The sequence below is a fragment of the Astatotilapia calliptera genome, chromosome 20, assembly GCF_964374335.1.
Source record: "Astatotilapia calliptera chromosome 20, fAstCal68.1, whole genome shotgun sequence".
NCBI classification, from domain to species: Eukaryota; Metazoa; Chordata; class Actinopteri; order Cichliformes; family Cichlidae; genus Astatotilapia; species Astatotilapia calliptera.
Window position 1 is genome coordinate 19,910,172 of NC_137441.1, and position 18,514 is coordinate 19,928,685.

The 18,514-nt window shown below is 44.3% G+C and overlaps 1 protein-coding gene and 1 long non-coding RNA gene across 9 annotated transcripts in view; one reads left to right on the top strand and one right to left on the bottom strand.

The window, feature by feature from the left end:
• Window positions 1–18,514, top strand: part of myt1b (myelin transcription factor 1b) — a 146,545-nt gene that overhangs the window by 37,489 nt on the left and 90,542 nt on the right. The window lies entirely within an intron of this gene.
• LOC145422781 (uncharacterized) lies at window positions 13,759–14,134 on the bottom strand. The gene is made up of 2 exons (XR_013904042.1): window positions 13,993–14,134; window positions 13,759–13,902 (listed from the first exon to the last, which is right to left on the bottom strand). It is a non-coding gene; the product is annotated as an uncharacterized LOC145422781 (long non-coding RNA).

Consider the following 18,514-nt stretch of genomic DNA (forward strand, 5'->3'; position numbering starts at 1 on the left):
TTGGTTATTTGCCTTTTGGTTGAAAGTACACTGAGAGAGGACTTTTTGTTAGTGATCTTAATAGTATTTTTTCATATTAATTTAATTTTTCATCTAATTGAATACAATCTATTTGTGTATGATTGTCAGTCCAAAGAAGGAGAGAGGAAAGAGGGGAACGTGAGGAGAAAGTACAAGGTCAGGAAGAACCAGGTAAGAAAACAGGCAGGGAATAGTGACAGGCACAACAGAAACTGTTAAACTGACAAAGAGAACAAACCTGATTTTACTCACACAATCTGGAAGTTGTGTTCTCCCTATATTAAAGCTGCTATACAGAATCTGCAAAACAAACTGGGTTGAAACATTTTTGACCCTCTTTAACAACATTCCAACATAACATTATAATTGATTGGGGAGATTAAAATTAATGATATATTTTTATGTGGTTCAGCCAGAACTCTACTAAAATCTCAGCCAGTAATAGGTAGGCCAACTTTTGGACCGTCCAGTTGTCTGTATGACTGCCGCAGTACATACATCACATTTGCACCCTATCAGAAAGTGCCAAACGGTGCCCTGGTGGAGTGAGGAGCTGTAAAGAGAAGCAGAGTGCTCTGTTTATATTCTAAAAATGTTTTAAGCTAGCTTGTTTCAAAGATTCTGTACTGCAACTTTAAATGTTTTCCAAAAGCACACATACACTTATCAGTGCTTCTCAAACTTTTTACAGTGTGTACCACCTGATAAAATGTCAAGCTCTCCCAAGTACCACTATGAAAGCATGAAACTCATAAATCAGCACAGTGTGCTTTAAGGTAGGAGCCAAAAAGGGTGTAGTTTGTGTGTGTGAGCACCTGTGTGTACACCTGTGAGCATGAACGCGCTTGTTTTTAAAAGGTTCCTACATGTAATGACCTGTTAGAGGGTGTGGGGAGCCACAGCCCCGTCATTTATTTGTAATAATTGATGCTGTTTTGGGAGTGTTTTTGTATGTATCCAAAAAATGCAGTCAGTTTACTTTTTACTCACTATGAGCATCATTCATTATTCTCCCCCAGTAATTAAGGTTAGAATATGTATTTTTTTTTAATTCCAACACATTCTTCTTTTGCAGCATTTAAATAACCTTTATCAGATTTGATGGTTTTGTTGCAGACTTTTCAAAAAAGTGTTTTGCATGTCTTTCACAAATGTGGGGATTAAATTGTGTTTAAATGTACAAAACAGTGATGTCATGTTTTGTGACGAGGACCCAGGTACAGAGAGACGTGATGAATTTAAGAATCTTATGATTTAATAAAGAAATTTGCAGACTTGCACAGAGATGGTAAAATTATGATGACCGATAGCGGAGACGAAGATAACAGACGACGAGGACAGGGAGGAACAGGGGTTTAAATGCACCAAGGAGACATTCAGAGACAACTCGGGACGACTGGAGACATTTAAGAATGCAGGGACTGACAGAGACGGGGAAGACGTCTCATCGTGACGTGTAAAGTTTATCTTGCCTGGCTGGGCAGCTCTCTGGGTGCTCAGCACCCCCAAAGCTCTGATCCTAGAATCGCCCCTGGTTTACGTTTTTATCACAGGAACCATGGGACTGACTTACTTTTGTAAGCCGTAAAAGAAACTGCACTCCTGCCTTTGCTTCAGAACTGGAGTTTTACACTTAATGCTAACCCACTGAAAATACACCATGATTCATTTTATTCATCCCTATTGAATTTGTCAAAATGTTTTTTAATGGCAGCCATCATCAGAGGAAAATATCTTTTGTAAGAGAGTGTGGTTTGTTCTTTCAAACAATTAATAAATTAAAATCAGATGAACTAGAGAACAAAGTGCCATCTATGAATGCGATCTTCCAAGATGAAGCCTGGATTGATCATAACCGGAGTGTATCTGTCTTATTTGTGAGACAGAAAGCTGCAAAACGTGTCTGCCGAGGCACAGCTTTACATATGTCCACAAAATCAGCTAAAGCGTTTAAAGTCCAGCTGAAATGAGATGACTGCTGTCCTTTGATAAAAATCCTGCCCACACAAACCAAAACTACAAGCCCTAAACAGCAACCACATAAGCTTTCCTAAAGTTTAATCTAATATGAACAAGCACCAGGAAAACATTTAGCAGGTAAAAGCACACCACTAGTGTCGGTTTGCAGGCTTGATATCTTGCAGGGTAGCCTTACTTTGCCTCTCTTTTCTCCTGCTGGGAGCAAGCCTGTTGGAAAGGAAGAATGAAAATTTCCCCAAAGCCCATTGTTCCTTCCATTTAATAATAACACACTATTAATAAATGTCAAGATCACTCTGACATACTTTGTGGCCTCAGAAAGAGATGAATACATGTAATTTTACTGAATTATTGAACAAATCACATGGCACATGGAAACACAGCTAAAGCCTCTGTGTTTCTGTGTGTGTGTGTGTGTGTGTGTTCAGTTACCTGCAGCGATCAGAGTCATTTGTGATGCCTGAATATGCTGATAAATAACGTAGTACCATCTCCTGTTGGCCACTCAACTCAGCCCCTACAGCCTTAACACCTGCCTGCCAGGAAGTACATGAAGGTCACAGTGAGGGTATTGTGTGTATGTGCGTGCATACAGTATCTGCCCCGCACTGATTGGATTGTGATTCAAAAACACATGCACGCACACAATGAAACACACAAACACTAACTAAAAATGTAAGTTTAATGGGTAAAGTCTGGAGTGTCTTTTCTTACCTGTCACCTCTCGTTAGACTGAGCCGTGACGACTGACCTTGATCGTCTTTCCGAGGGCCGTTGCGCTGAGCGGCGTGTAAGCGTGTGTGTGTGCGTACGTGCCGGTGGCCATGTGTTCATTCAGGGGTTGGGGCTGCTTCACCCTAACGATGTGGCTGTGAAATCAGGCCGGAGCCCAGCGCCATCCCTTATTACGCCCCTCCAAATTCATTTGCCACGTCGGTTCTGCCTGCTCAAGGATGCGCCACACGCCTCTCTACCCATGTGGCTTTGTTTGTACCTGCCGTTAGTCTACATCTGATGCATAAGCCAAAGTGGTTAGTCTGACACAGGCATGCATACAAGTACACATGTTAAATCCCACCTGGATAATCTTCAGATCAGAGATATGATCTTTTATGATGTCGTTTATATTCCTTAAATGGATTTTTCTTTTGTAGTTTTGTTAAAACATAGGTGTTAACTTTAGGGCTACACTAATATTAAGCACATTGTGAACTGTGTTAATGCAGAGCTTCCCAGTAACTGTTTAAGCTATTTTAATGAAAACATGGCTATTCTTTCCATTTTTACCAGGTACTAGCAGTATATTCATGGAAGTATTACTAAAATAGCTCAAAACAGAATGCACTGCTATTTGAAATTGTATTATTTCACATTTTTTCCCTTTTTTTTTTTTACTCTGCAGTAACTTCTGCTACGGGCTTGTCTCTACGTGTAGTTGAATGGGAATTTATTGGATTGGATTTTTGACATTTGAACCTGTTAGACAGTCATTGGTTCAGGCTACAAAAGTTGCAAGTCATGACAGCTGCTACATGGATGCAGCACCATCCATTTAAATCCAGATTAATGCAACTAGGGACAGCATTCACTCATACACAGTAGCTTTACTATTTAAGTTCATTTTGATGTTGATGTAGAATTTTTTTATTTTTTTTTTTACCAAAGTCCATTTATTTGTGCACGTACTTTGGTATTAAGTATTGAGTTACACTGTTGTTTTGTGACTGTCAAAGACAGCTTGTGCATCGTCACACAAATGAAGACTAAACAAAGAAAATAGTCCATGTCCAAATTTAAATCAAAGCTGTACTGTAGTCTTACCTCAGGTTGTGTCAACAAATGTCAGCTGACTGACTCCCCTTCCTCTGTCATATATTGGATCTGGCCCAAGTTGGCCACATCAGTCAATGATTAAGGCAAAAAATTGTAGGTTGGGGGTGGGGTGGGGTGTCCTTCTCTTGATGGAAGATGGAACTGACACATATCCACATCAAGGATCTTCCCTCATGACCTTGATAGAATAGAATAGAATAGAATTCAACTTTATTGTCATTGCACATGCACAGGTACAGGGCAACGAAATGCAGTTTGCATCCATCCAGAAGTGCTTTAGTGATATAGATATATTACAATATATATTAGCAATAATATAGATATGTGAGTATATTACAGAAATGGGTCTATTATGGTATGTTATAATGTACACGGTATGAAGTATGTTGTGAATATTCTATAACTATAAGTATGTACAGGCTGTAGTGAGTACAAGCTATGTACAGGATATGAACAGGATATAAATATGAAAAACTATACAGAATATGAAATAAATAACTTTACAGAAATCTGAGATATACAGCTATACAGAAATGGGAACTATGCAAGTTGTAAACAGTTGTAGGATTAAAAATTATCGAATGTACAGAATGATTATTTACACAGAGCTATACAGTAGTGCAGTTAAGATAAGTGAGGGTGTAGATAGTTTCTACAGAGGCTATATAAAGTGCTAGTGATTGTGAGTGGTGGTTCAGTCCATGTTATTATTGTGTTTGAGGCTACAGTTGTCCATTGTGGGTGTGTGTATGTTCAGTCCATGAGTTGATAGACATGGCGATAGCCTGGTAGCTCTAGCATGTAGTCTGTGGACAGCAAAGAAAGCTGCGCTGTCCTCTGGTGACAGCAGGAGTCTGTATTTGAATCACAGATACAAAGCTTCCTGTAGCGTGCCAACAATCACCTTTTTTACTCTTCACAATAAGGCAGCATTAAACATGCAGCACGAACGTGACGTGTGGCTGATACGCAGGGCACGGTCTGCATGTCGTAGGTTCTCTCACTCTGTGTGTTATCTGATCCATTGCTATCTTGTGCATGTGTGTGAATGAATGTCTGTGTGTGTGTGTGTGTGTGTGTGTGTGTGTGTGTGTGTGTGTGTGTGTTGCGTCTGCCTGTGCAACAAACAGATGGTATCATAATGACATCATTGCACACTAGGGTTATGTTCTCCACGGCTCAGAGCAGGAGGAAGAAATTAGGAGATGAGTGTTTGTCGATTAATCTAAAAGAGACACAAAAAACCGAAAAACCCAGAGAGCTTTCCAAAACATTTCACTTCAGCTCGCCCAACTAAGCGCCACCCGGATATTTCACCTCGCCTGGCCTGCTGCTACAAATGTCAGCGCTCCCAGTTAACTGGACTAGAAATGATCTGCCTCTGTCTTTCTCTGCCTCTCTCTATCATGTTCTCCTTCATTAGTTAAGGGTGCCTGAGTTTCTTTTTAAGAGCATCTCTTTTTCCCCTCCTTTTCCCCCCCTTCCCTTCTCTTCTCATCTTATAGGAAGGAAACGGGGAGAAACCTGTCACCACACAGCATTAGTATGCTCTTTTCATATCTGCACCCCACACCCCTTTCTCTATTCCCTCCCCCTCCTTCTCTGTCCCTGCAAACATAAAAATAGTTTATGCCTCTGACAAGAAAATGCCTCTAATCCTGAGGTTTGTTGGAGAGCAAACAGACGCAATTGGCCACTTATTATTCTGTGTAGAATTTTCTATGTGGGGTGTTTGTGGTATCCATGGCAACAAAGTAGGGTGCACATAGCCCCCCACCCACCCACCCCCCAGTCACTGAGCAGAATGGGAGAAGAGAGGATGAAAAGAGGCGATAAAATAGCACACTTACTGAAATGCACGGGGCAAGCTATAACCTGTTAGTTGAGTATCTGGGTGTGTGCGTTCACTCTGAGTGTGTGTGTGTGTGTCAAGTTTATGATGGTATTTGCGCACCTGCCTATAGCTGTTAGCTTTTGCACAATCAGAGTTGCATTTCTTTGATTGCATTTCTGTTTGTGTGTCTGTGTGTGTGTGTAAGAACTCAAGCTATTACAGAAAAAGACACAGGTGTACATTTGTTGTAATGCATGTTTATTCACTTATAGATTCAGATGCCATTATAGTTAAAGCTTGCCTCCAGCTGGGTTGGATGGCCTCTTTGTGTGCATGCGTGTGTGTGTGTAAATGCCACAAGGAGATAATCTTTGCCATGACAAGTCCTCTTCTCAGTGTGCTCCTTCTTTTCATTGGCCTACGCAGGCCCTGCCACTCCATCTAACACCGTGGAAATCAATGAGAGCCAGTCGGAGAGGTGTGAAGATTGAGCTGCGGTCAAAATACTTTGCATGCTGAAAACTAAAGCAAATGGGAGGGGCAACAGCAAGAAGTTGAGCCACTGGTTGTGTTTGCTGAAAAGAATTTGCATTGTGATTTCATCTAGGTGAAAATATTTCACCACTTTCTGTATGCAATTACATACATATTTAACTGACTTTAATTGATGCTTCACTTCTCTCCTTTTTATGAGATCTTATGTTTTGGTTGTGGTTGATTTGTGATTGGTTGATATGTTTTTGAAACAATGTGTCGCCTTCTCTCATTTATTCTCAGACCCTGACCTCTTCCTCCTCAATTATGACCAAGTATTCTTTTATTCAGCGCCTTCACACAGGCAAGCAACACATCGTTAATATGGGGTCTCTTAATCTGAGATTATACTTATAAATAGAAAGACATCTTGACTCATGTCAGAGTATCCCATTTCAAACAACTTGAAGTGTTTACTGTAACCTTTAGGATAATTTCAAAGAAAAATACTCAACCTTAATGGCAATAGCAACATCAACAAAGAGGGAAACCTGATACAGAGCATCCTGTGGATCCAAGTAGAACCAGTATACAAATGAATCCAATGTTCAAAATATGTCTTAAATCAAGCACTTCAAATTTGCGATTTTCAGTTCAAAGGTAAGTAGCACTGAGGATAAAATATTCCTTGTTCCTGTATGTTTTTTCAAAGTCGTACCAAATGGGAATAGTCTGAAGTCAGTGAAGAGAAACCATTGCTGTGTGTGAGCAGTGAGTGTGTTTTTCTTCATTTGATGAATACAGATTTGTGAACACTGGTGTTAATAATCTTATTTAATAATCTAATCTGTTGATTTTAAAGGCTCAGCAGTGGCAAATTACACTTTGGAAATCTATAGGCGAGTATGTATGAAATATGAATAAATAGATGTGATTTAGGTTGGGGCTCCTTTCTGATCTCAGTGCTGCGATTACAGAGCAGATCACATAACCTTTGAATCTGGAGTGCGACGTTGCAAAAAAAGAAAAAAAGAAAAATCAGAAGGCAGTATCATGTTGATGTTCCCAGGTGATTTCCCCAGCTGTGTCTCTTATCCGGTAGCTGCACAGCATGTTCCCTTCGGTTTCCTGCTCTCATCCTCTCAGCATTGTAATTGAAGATTAATAGAACTACGAGCCCTGCACAAAGTGTATAGTAATAGCCTAGATTATTCAGTACCTACTTGTAATCTCTGACATTCCTCTCATGGTCGATGTTGGCTGACTGCAAAATGGGCCTGAAGTGAATGTACAAGCTTTAAGGGATAGATGTGGTGATATTGTGGAATTATATTATTGTTGATAGCTCTGATTATCAATTTTTTTCGGAAAACTACTCCAACACCACCCTGCTACTTAAATTATTCACCATACACTCAGACAGTGCCTACATTGCTGCTGGTGACCGTGTTAATCTGAAAACTGTACCGTCTATCCAAATTCAGTTCAGTTCAATTTGGTATAGGGCCTCTAGGTGCTTTATATTGTAAGGTAAACACCATACACCAATATAGAGAAAACCCCAACAATCAGACAACCCTCGAGAGCAAGCACCTGGCAACAGTGGGAAGGAAAAACTCTGGCAGAAGCATGCTCAGGGAGGCGTCTTCTCCTGTCTTCATGCCCTCACCAAAGCTGGTGAGGGCATGAAGACAGGAGAAAAGATGCACCGTTGAAGAGAGCCAGAGAATAACACATAGTGAGTAAAGTGGAGTGTGTTAAGTTCTTGGGGCTAATGGTGACAGAGCAACTGTCCCAGGATTCCAACGCAGTCTGGGCCATCAGAAAAGTCCAACAATGCCTCTTTTACTTCAGGAAACTGAAGACAGAAATGCTTCTACATAGACCAGGGGTGGGCAACTCCAGGCGTTGAGGGTTGGTGTCCTGCAGGTTTTAGATGTGTCCCTGATCCAACACAGCTCATTCAAATGGTTAAATGACATCCTCAACATGTCCTGAAGTTCTCCAGAGGCCTGGTAACGAACTAATCATGTGATTCAGGTGTGTTGACTCACGGTGAGATCTAAAACCTGCAGGAGACCAGTCCTCGAGGCCTGGAGTTGCCCACCCCTGACATAGACTGTTGGTCCATTTCTATATGCTGACACACTGTGTGGTTCTTCAGTAGTACAAAGGCAGAAGAGGAAGCCATCCAGTAGGTTGTTAAAACTGCTGGAAAGATCATCGGGACAGAGCTGCCAGATATTACAACCATCTCCACCTCCTGCTGTTTGCAGCGGTCACTGCATATCCTCATTGACTCTTCTCACAGTGCCCATCACCTGTTCTGACTGCTGCCATCACGCAAAAGGTTCAGGTCCATTAAAGCAAGAACAGCAAACAGTTTTTTACCCATATCCAGTCAAACGTCTTAATAGTTCCCCTTACAACTCCCCCTGGCATTACATTACATAACCTGCACTGTAGGTGTTATGTTCACTGTTTTAACTGTGCCATTTATTTATTACTTATTCTTAATTGTTGTTGTGTCACGGACGAGAATGCGGTGGACTCAAGAGCAGACTCAATTTGCTTAGAACTGTGTATAATTTATTGAAAAGAACAAAATGTGAACGGAACTGGGTTTAACAAAAAACATACGCAGAAAACTAAAGGAAATCCGTGGGCGGAGAAACCGGCGTAGAGCACGGGGAGACTTCTAACGGGAACTTCTGTAAACACAGGGGAGAAATGTTACTGAATGGGAAACAAACGAGTAAGGGACAAAGGTACGGAGTGCCAGTGAATAGTCTTGGGCTTACTTGGCGACCCTAGTCATTTAACGGGGAAAAGGCTGCCAGGGGTGTATTCCAAAGAGGGTCAAGAGTGGAGAGTCCGGTCCAGATTTCGAAGAGATGGAGAATACAGACTGAAGGGCAGGCTGAGGAGAAGTGGAGTATATAATCCTCGGGTTCCGAGCAGATGGGAGGACAGGATGGAGACCAAAAACAGCACTACTGGTGAGTGCGATGGGTGGAGAATCTGAAGAATACAGGAAACAAAAACATATTAACCCAAGGTCCAGATATACAGAGTCAGAGCTCAGAGGAGGCCGAGTTTACCACAGATGGTAGCAGGACGAACTGGCGAGGAGTGGCAGGCCGTGCTGGCTTAAAAACCCTCTAGGTGGAGCCCCGGAGATTGACAACAGGTGATGAGCTGGCCAACTCCACTCCCAGGGACAAATGACAGGAACCTGGACCACGCCCAACCAGACACTCCCACAGCATATGACAGTACCTCCCCCTCAAGGGCCGCCACCCGGCGACCCCCCAGACCGGGCCCTGCGAGGGGAGGAACGAAACGCAGCGATCAGAGACGGGTCCAGAACGAGCGACCGGGGAACCCAAGAACGCTCCTCAGGCCCATACCCCTCCCAGTCCACCAGGTACTGGACACCACGACCACGGCGGCGCACGTCAACGATCCGCCGGACCGAATAGGCCGGATGACCGTCCACGAGCCGGGCGGGAGGCGGGGGAACAGGCGGTGGACACAGAGGACTGCTACGGACCGGCTTGACCTGAGAGACGTGAAACGTCGGATGGACACGCCAGGAAGCCGGGAGCCTGAGACGGACCGCCAAGGGGCCGACGACAGCAGTGATCTCATAGGGGCCAACATAGCGGGGAGCCAACTTTCGAGAAAGCGACCGCAAGGGAATGTCCTTAGCACAAAGCCACACCCGTTGTCCAGGCCGATACGCCGGAGCGACAGAGCGGCGACGATCTGCATAATCCCGTTGCCGGTCGACAGTTGCAAGAGCCCGCCGGACCCTCCGCCACACCCGCCGGCAGCGTTGAAGGTGATGCTGGACCGAAGGAACAGCCAAATCCGCCCCATCCTCTGGGAACAACGGTGGCTGATATCCCAGCGAGGCCTCAAAGGGCGACAAACCCGTCGCCGAAGACGTGAGAGAATTATGGGCATACTCCACCCAAGGCAACTGAGACGACCAGGCCGCCGGGTTCAGTGACGAGACGCAGCGAAGAGCGGATTCCAACTCCTGGTTCAAACGCTCAGTCTGGCCATTGGTCTGCGGATGGAAACCAGAACTCAAGTTGACCTTGGCACCCAGGGCCGTACAGAAGGCCTTCCACACTCGGGAGACAAACTGAGGCCCCCTGTCAGACACAATCTCCGAGGGTATGCCATGAAGACGGAACACATGGTCTGTAAGGAGCTGGGTGGTCTCTGCAGCCGTCGGCAGCTTGTCCAGGGCCACGAAGTGAGCCGCCTTGGAAAACCGATCAACTATGGACAGAACCACCGTCTTCCCCGAAGAGGCTGGGAGGCCGGTAACAAAATCCAAGGCGATATGAGACCAAGGCCTATGCGGGGTACTCAGCGGTCGGAGTAAGCCAGACGGGGGCCGATTAGAGGTCTTGTTACGGGCACAAACGGAACAGGCAGCTACATAAGCCTTCACATCCTTGTCCATAGAACGCCACCAGAAATACCTCTTCAACAAAGCCGTGGTCCTACTCACTCCCAGATGGCAAGTAAACCGGGCTGTATGGATCCAATGGATAACAGCCGACCGGGCGGCAGAGGGCACAAAACGCCGACCGGGCGGGCCGGTTCCCGGATCAACGTCGTCCCGTAGTCCTTGGCGTATAGCCTCCTCCACATCCCAGGTGAGGGAGCCAATCCTGCAGGTGGAAGGGAGAATGAGCTCCGGGTCCCGGGAGTCCGAGTCCGAGGAGTACTGGCGAGACAGAGCATCGGGTTTAAGATTCCTGGAACCAGGGCGATAGGAAATATCAAAGTTAAATCGAGCAAAGAAAAGGGACCACCGAGCCTGGCGGGAGTTCAGTCTTTTAGCCGTTCTGAGATAAGTCAGATTCTTGTGATCTGTCCAGATGATAAATGGATGTTCCGACCCCTCCAGCCAGTGGCGCCACTCCTCCAAAGCCAACTTAATGGCCAGGAGCTCCCTATCCCCAACGTCATAGTTCTGTTCGGCAGGAGAAAGGCGTCGAGAAAAATAGGCGCAGGGCTGGAGCTTGCCACGAGGACCAGAACGCTGAGACAGCACAGCCCCCACCCCCACACTTGAAGCATCAACCTCCACCACAAACTGCCTACTCGTGTCAGGATGGACTAAAACAGGAGCCGAAGTGAAAAGTCGCTTGAGTGTGGCAAAGGCCGAGTGAGCCTCGGGGGACCAAACGAAGGGGACCCGGGAGGAAGTAAGGCGAGTGAGAGGCGCAGCCACCCGACTGTAGTCCCTGACAAAACGCCTGTAGAAATTTGCGAAGCCAAGGAACTGCTGCAGCTGTCTACGCGAACCAGGAACGGGCCACTCCACCACTGCCTTAACTTTTACAGGGTCCGTCTTCACCTGCCCTTCCGCCAGTAAGTAGCCCAGAAACGAGATAGACGAGACATGAAAGTCACACTTCTCGGCCTTCACATAAAGGCGGTTCTCCAACAGTCGCTGCAGCACACTCCGGACATGCACCCGATGTTCCTCAAGGGACTGAGAAAAAAATCAGAATGTCGTCCAGATAAACAAACACAAAAACATTCAAAAAATCCCGGAGCACGTCATTCACCAGTGCCTGGAAGACTGCAGGGGCATTGGTGAGGCCAAACGGCATCACCAGGTATTCAAAATGCCCCAGAGGAGTGTTAAAAGCAGTCTTCCACTCATCACCCTCCCTTATGCGGACAAGGTGGTATGCATTCCTCAAGTCCAACTTAGAGAAGACAGTGGCCCCGTGGAGGGGTTCGAAAGCTGAACTGATCAAAGGCAGGGGATACCTGTTCCTAATCGTGATCGCATTAAGGCCCCTATAATCAATGCACGGCCGGAGCGACGCATCCTTTTTAGAAACAAAAAAGAAACCAGCGGCCACCGGTGAAGAAGAAGGACGAATGAGACCGGCCGCCAGCGAATCCCGGACGTACGTCTCCATAGTCCCCCTCTCCGAACGGGACAGGTTATAGAGACGGCTGGAGGGCAGAGGGGCACCGGGGAGGAGATCAATAGCACAATCATAGGGCCGATGAGGAGGCAGCGACAGAGCCCTGTCTTTACTGAACACTTCTTGTAGATCATGATATTCAGGAGGGACAGAGGAAAGGTCAGGGGGGGAGACAACCACTGGAGGAGAAACAAAAGCCCCCGAGGGCAGAGCTGACTTTAAACAGTTGGCGAGACAAAACAAACTCCAACTCGCTACTTTCTTCCCTGCCCAGTCAATGTGCGGATTGTGCTTCTGCAACCACGGAAAACCAAGGATCACTGGCACGTCAAGGGAAGAGGTGGCAAAGAGAGTTATGTCTTCCTGATGATTACCTGACGTGACTAACTTGACAGGCGCAGTCCGGTGAGTGATCATCGCGAACACCTCATTATTCAGAGCGGCGGCCGGGATCGGAGGCTCGAGCGGAATGAGGGGCAAATCGAACGATTTAGCCACCGCAGCATCTATCAAATTCTGCTCCGACCCGGAGTCAACGAGAGCACGGAGAGAATGAGCCTTAGTACCGGACATCAACGAAACCGAAAGCAAAAAACGGGGTTTATCACTCTTAAAAACACTGCCCACCCGTAAACAGCGATGCGATGGCCGCTTCCCCCGGAGTAGAAGCACTCTCCGGCTCGGAAACGCCGCTCCCACTCCTCAGGAGTGAGCCGAGCGCGGCCAATCTGCATAGGCTCAGGGGAAGGAGATCGAGAACGGACGGATGATGTCACCGGAAGCGACGGGGGTAACGCCGAAACGGCTGCGGGTCGAAACAGAGACGGAGAGGGTTTGGACCGCCTCTCAGCGTCTCTCTCCCTCAGTCGACTATCGATCCTGAGAGCAAGAGAGGCAAGCGCTTCAAACGTGGCCGGCTCGTCGTGCACAGCCAGCTGATCCTTCAGTTGTTCGGAAAGGGACGCTAGGAAAATACCCCGCAGCACAGCATCCGGCCAACCCGCTTCAACAGCAGCGGTGCGGAACTCGATCGCATATTCCGCAACGCTGCGTTTTCCCTGGCGGAGTCCCAACAGCCTCTTAGCTGCAGTACCCTCAGAGATCGGGTGAGCGAACGTAGCCTTGAATTCCTTGAGGAAGTCCTCATAGGAACACGAGGCAATAGGATGAGAAAACAAAAACGCCTCAGCCCACGCAAGCGCCTTACCCCTAAGCAACCCAACAAAATGGGAAATCTTGGCAGCCTCATTAGGAAACGCGTGCGGCGTGCGATTGACGAACAACGACCACTGAAACAGGAACCCCCCACACAGCCCCAGCTCTCCATGAAAAGGCTCCGGTGGAGGAGAAGAGATGCCCCGATAAGCCGATTCAGGACGCGAAACGGCGGGTGCAGGCAACGGTCCCGGCTGACTAGGAAAAACGGGTGGATTAGGCTCCCTGATTTCTGACAACCGGGTAAGTAACTCCTCCTGTTTTTCACTGATAGCATTACACTGGTCCATTAAGGACGTCAAAGTCTGTTCATGCCGTCCTAACACCGCGCCCTGTTTGTTAATGGCGGCGCGAATTGGGTCCGCTGAGTCCATTAGTGGCCAGTTCGTTCTGTCACGGACGAGAATGCGGTGGACTCAAGAGCAGACTCAATTTGCTTAGAACTGTGTATAATTTATTGAAAAGAACAAAACGTGAACGGAACTGGGTTTAACAAAAACCATACGCAGAAAACTAAAGGAAATCCGTGGGCGGAGAAACCGGCGTAGAGCACGGGGAGACTTCTAACGGGAACTTCTGTAAACACAGGGGAGAAATGTTACTGAATGGGAAACAAACGAGTAAGGGACAAAGGTACGGAGTGCCAGTGAATAGTCTTGGGCTTACTTGGCGACCCTAGTCATTTAACGGGGAAAAGGCTGCCAGGGGTGTATTCCAAAGAGGGTCAAGAGTGGAGAGTCCGGTCCAGATTTCGAAGAGATGGAGAATACAGACTGAAGGGCAGGCTGAGGAGAAGTGGAGTATATAATCCTCGGGTTCCGAGCAGATGGGAGGACAGGATGGAGACCAAAAACAGCACTACTGGTGAGTGCGATGGGTGGAGAATCTGAAGAATACAGGAAACAAAAACATATTAACCCAAGGTCCAGATATACAGAGTCAGAGCTCAGAGGAGGCCGAGTTTACCACAGATGGTAGCAGGACGAACTGGCGAGGAGTGGCAGGCCGTGCTGGCTTAAAAACCCTCTAGGTGGAGCCCCGGAGATTGACAACAGGTGATGAGCTGGCCAACTCCACTCCCAGGGACAAATGACAGGAACCTGGACCACGCCCAACCAGACACTCCCACAGCATATGACATGTTGTGATTTTGTTTTCATCTTATGGAGATGCTATTGTGTCTCGTTGTTCTTGTCACAGTGACATAAAATGTAATTTAACTTTATTAATTGAAAAAGGTTATCTTGTATGTAAAACTACGTTGTCCAGCTGCTTAAAAACATCACCCACACAAGTCTACTTTCAGGTGTGTCAATTTTGTGTCAGACTACACATTAACTGCCTTGTCCTGCTGCCCATCAAGATGCCAAATTTTTCTGAAGAAAATAGTTTAAATAAATAAAATATTTTTGTTCACTTTTTCATGGACAATATATAGATAAAAAATAATACCAATTTTTTCCCTTTGATTTTACACCACCTACAAAACAAGGATGTGGGCTGTCTTTTAACAGGCCTTTCAAAAAATGATTTTGACCCACCTGCAAACAGTGCATCTGGTGGCCCTAAACCCTCATTTCACCCCTGCTCTTAACCCAAAACCTCCCACTGATTAAAGCTGTGAAGTATCCTGCAACACAGGACATGAATCAATAAGTGAATTAGACTCCACTTTCAGCTTCCTCTCTAGCCAGCCGGCCCCAAAACCAGCTGCCTAGGATAATGGGCCTGGACATGGAGGAGTGGGAGTGAGAAAAGGAGGCTTGGGGACAAAGAGGCTTTAAAGATAGTGTGATATACTGCTGTGGCATATTATCACTATATACCAGTCCATATCCAACAGCCCGTGACACTGGCAGGGTGCACTTTTTTTTAAAGCTAATTCATATTTCACATTTCCTTTAAAGTAGATGAGGATACTACCAGTGAACTGTCACTATCAGAATCTTAGCAGGGTGCTGGTTTCTCACCATTCTGTTTTGATGTGGTCATTATTATTATTTTTTTTAAACTATGGAGACATCTTTTCTGCAAACCTCTTAATACTGCAGATCTTTCACGAAATCATTTGTCAAGCAAGCACTGTGGCAACAGTGTTCTGATTTTATCCCCTTTTCTCACTTCCTTCACAGAGGTATTACTGCTCATGTGCTAAACTCCATCAGCTTTCATTTAGCAGTGTTTTAACCACACTCAATGTTTTTCAAGCATCAGATACAACCTCTTACTATTCACAATCCAAACTACTCTTATTAAAATGTGTGTTACTACTGACTGAGAGTTAGAGAACAAGAGAGAAGAGAAGAAGATACCACTTTCACTCAGATAATCCTGTTCCCCAAGTCAGGTAGAATGTGGAAAGAAAATGGAAATGAAAGATGATGTGTTGTATATATTGTATAATGCTAGGATAAAAGAGAATAGAACACCATCCACTTAAATTTAAATACATGTTTTATAATACCAGCGGTCATGCATATAGGCACATTTTAATTTACTAAGTTTCATTTCAGTCGTCAGTGGGATGTAAAAATATGCAAAAAACATGTGTAGAATATCCAAATCAAATTTTTTAGGGATTTTGCCACCATTTTTTCTGCAGCAAAATGCTCACATAAATTTAAATTCAGAATTATTTCAGTGCTATTTCTCTTATAACATTATAATGTCTTATAACCTAACCTAATTGTGACCACGAATACTGAAGTCTGCTCTGCACCAATGCAATAATGTCCATCACTGTAAACTGTACCACCATACTGGAAACTTGCGTAGTCAGCATATAATATTTATCATAAACTTTAAATAACACAAAATGATGATTTAATTCGTTTTCAAAACTCTACAGCCTGAGTAATTAAATCTCATTGAAACCCAAATAAAATACAGCAGCTTTTGCTAGCAAACCAATTGTGTACCAAAATGCAAAGAACAGTTTTGTTGTGATACTAGTTGAACTTCCAAAGATTAGTCTGTTTATGGCTGGTTTGTAGTTGTGCTAGCTAGATGCTGAAGTACCACTGTGTACAGTTTTTTGACATGTGCAACATGGATGCAAGACAGGGATGAGTTGGGAAAAAGCACAAAAAAAAAAAACTTGCTTTGTAGCATTTTTTATTAAACTATCGAGCAAATTTGGACTTTTTACCTATTGTACCTCTGTGTTTGTAGGACTGTATTTCCTCAATACATCAACATATTCACATTCTGTTTTCCAGACATGTGCAGGAAGCCCTTGGCCACTGTCACACCCAATTTGAAGTAAATCAGACACTAGGGGTCACAACTCCGTGAAAGGTCCTGAGGCACATGTTTTTGGGGCCTCATTGTGCTGGAGCAAACACAGCACAACTCAGATTCTCTCTCTCTCTCTCTCTCTCTCTCTCTCTCACTCACTCACACACACACACACACACACACACACACACACACACACACACACACACACACACACACACACACACACACACACACACACACAAGGGAAGGGCAAAAAAAGTACCACATAGCAATAATTAATTATAGCAGGGGAATGGACATATTTATTTAAGCTTATACTATAAATCAAACCATCTTCTTCAGCCAGATTACTACTGAGTATGGAACAAAAGGAAGCAAACCAGCAACCACATGTGCTTATAGACTTTCTGAGAGGGTTCTGTAATAAAAAAAAAAGCACGCTCAGAATTCCTCACTCAATAATTGTTTCCAGGTGGATCAGCTTCTAGATATATCACACATATACATTACAATAGGAATGTATATGCTACTGCAAAGACTAACTATACACCCATCAGAACTCCATCTTTTGGGTCTTGTGCTCAGCAAAGTCACTGACAACACGGCTCAAGTCCTCTATTGAGCACAGTTCTTTTACTTTGCTTACTAAACATAATTCACGATGCTGCTCTGCCAGCTAACTACTCTAAAAGACACTTCCTGATAAACAAATTGTTGCATAGTTGATGTCAAAAGATCAAGGACATTTTGCACAAATGTAAGGGAGTAAGGTCAGGAAGTAATATATTTCCCAGCATGTCCCTCTGGCATCAACATTTTTCAGAAATGTGCCTATTTTACTTAATGGAGTCTAAAATGACAAATTAAATATTATGGAGCTAAAATTGAATTCATAAAGAAAATGCATACTGCATTAACAAAAAAAGGTAGGCTTTGGTGGACAAGATAGAACCATGTATTAAACATATAGTGGAATTCATAACTGTACTGTCACGCTGTCTATATTAGCATCCAAGAATCTGTTGAGGAGAAGCTTCTTTGACAGTCATTTGGTCGTGGGCCCTCCTTCCTTTAAGGCCCCTGAGGCATTGCCCTAGCTGTCCCATTGAAATAGACGTTCCATTATGAAATTACATGAGTTCTGGAGTAGCATCTTACATTAAGCTTGGGACTTTTGCAGTAAAATGTCTTTGATACTAGAATTCATTTCACACATTATATCCATTGTGGTTTGTGGTATTCTAAGTCTGAATTTGGGGGTACCACTTCATTGTAAGCTAGTTACCCTTGACATTATGACTTGTTCTATGAAAAGCAAGTACTGAGAGTTATTTTTTTATTATTAGTCCTTTCACTGATATTAAAAAGATCATTTCTAAGAGAGACCTGGCCACGAGTACTTCAAGAAGAAGTTTTTTTTTTCTTTCTTTTTTTTCTGCTTTAAGATTTCATTCTAAGTCAAGCTAGGCTGTCGCTGCACATGTAATAGACAAACCAGAAATCATAATGACACTTCCATCTTTTCTATTACCTGCTAGCTTTTAGCAACATGTGCATATTTCTTCCTTAAACAACGCTAAAACAGACAGCTGGAATACTCACTCATAAAAATATTTCATCCTATAACATATCAAAATGTTTTCTGTGGTCATAAATTATTACAATAATGAACATTATTTCAACTTGTATTTTCATTGAACACAAGCATACAAAAAAACATACTGCTTCGAGTAAACTCACTTGGAAGATGTCAGATGTTGCCTGTGTCATCATCCATCCACACTTGTATAAACAATAAAATGCACACCAAGTGATAAGGTCCCTATAGATAAATTTTGAAATGTGTGTAACTGATTTTGGTTGGTTTTGCCTGATCAGATACATACGTTGATTGTAAGTGCTCCTTTAGTGGTGGAGAATACAAAAAGGGAAGGCTGGTTCCATACTG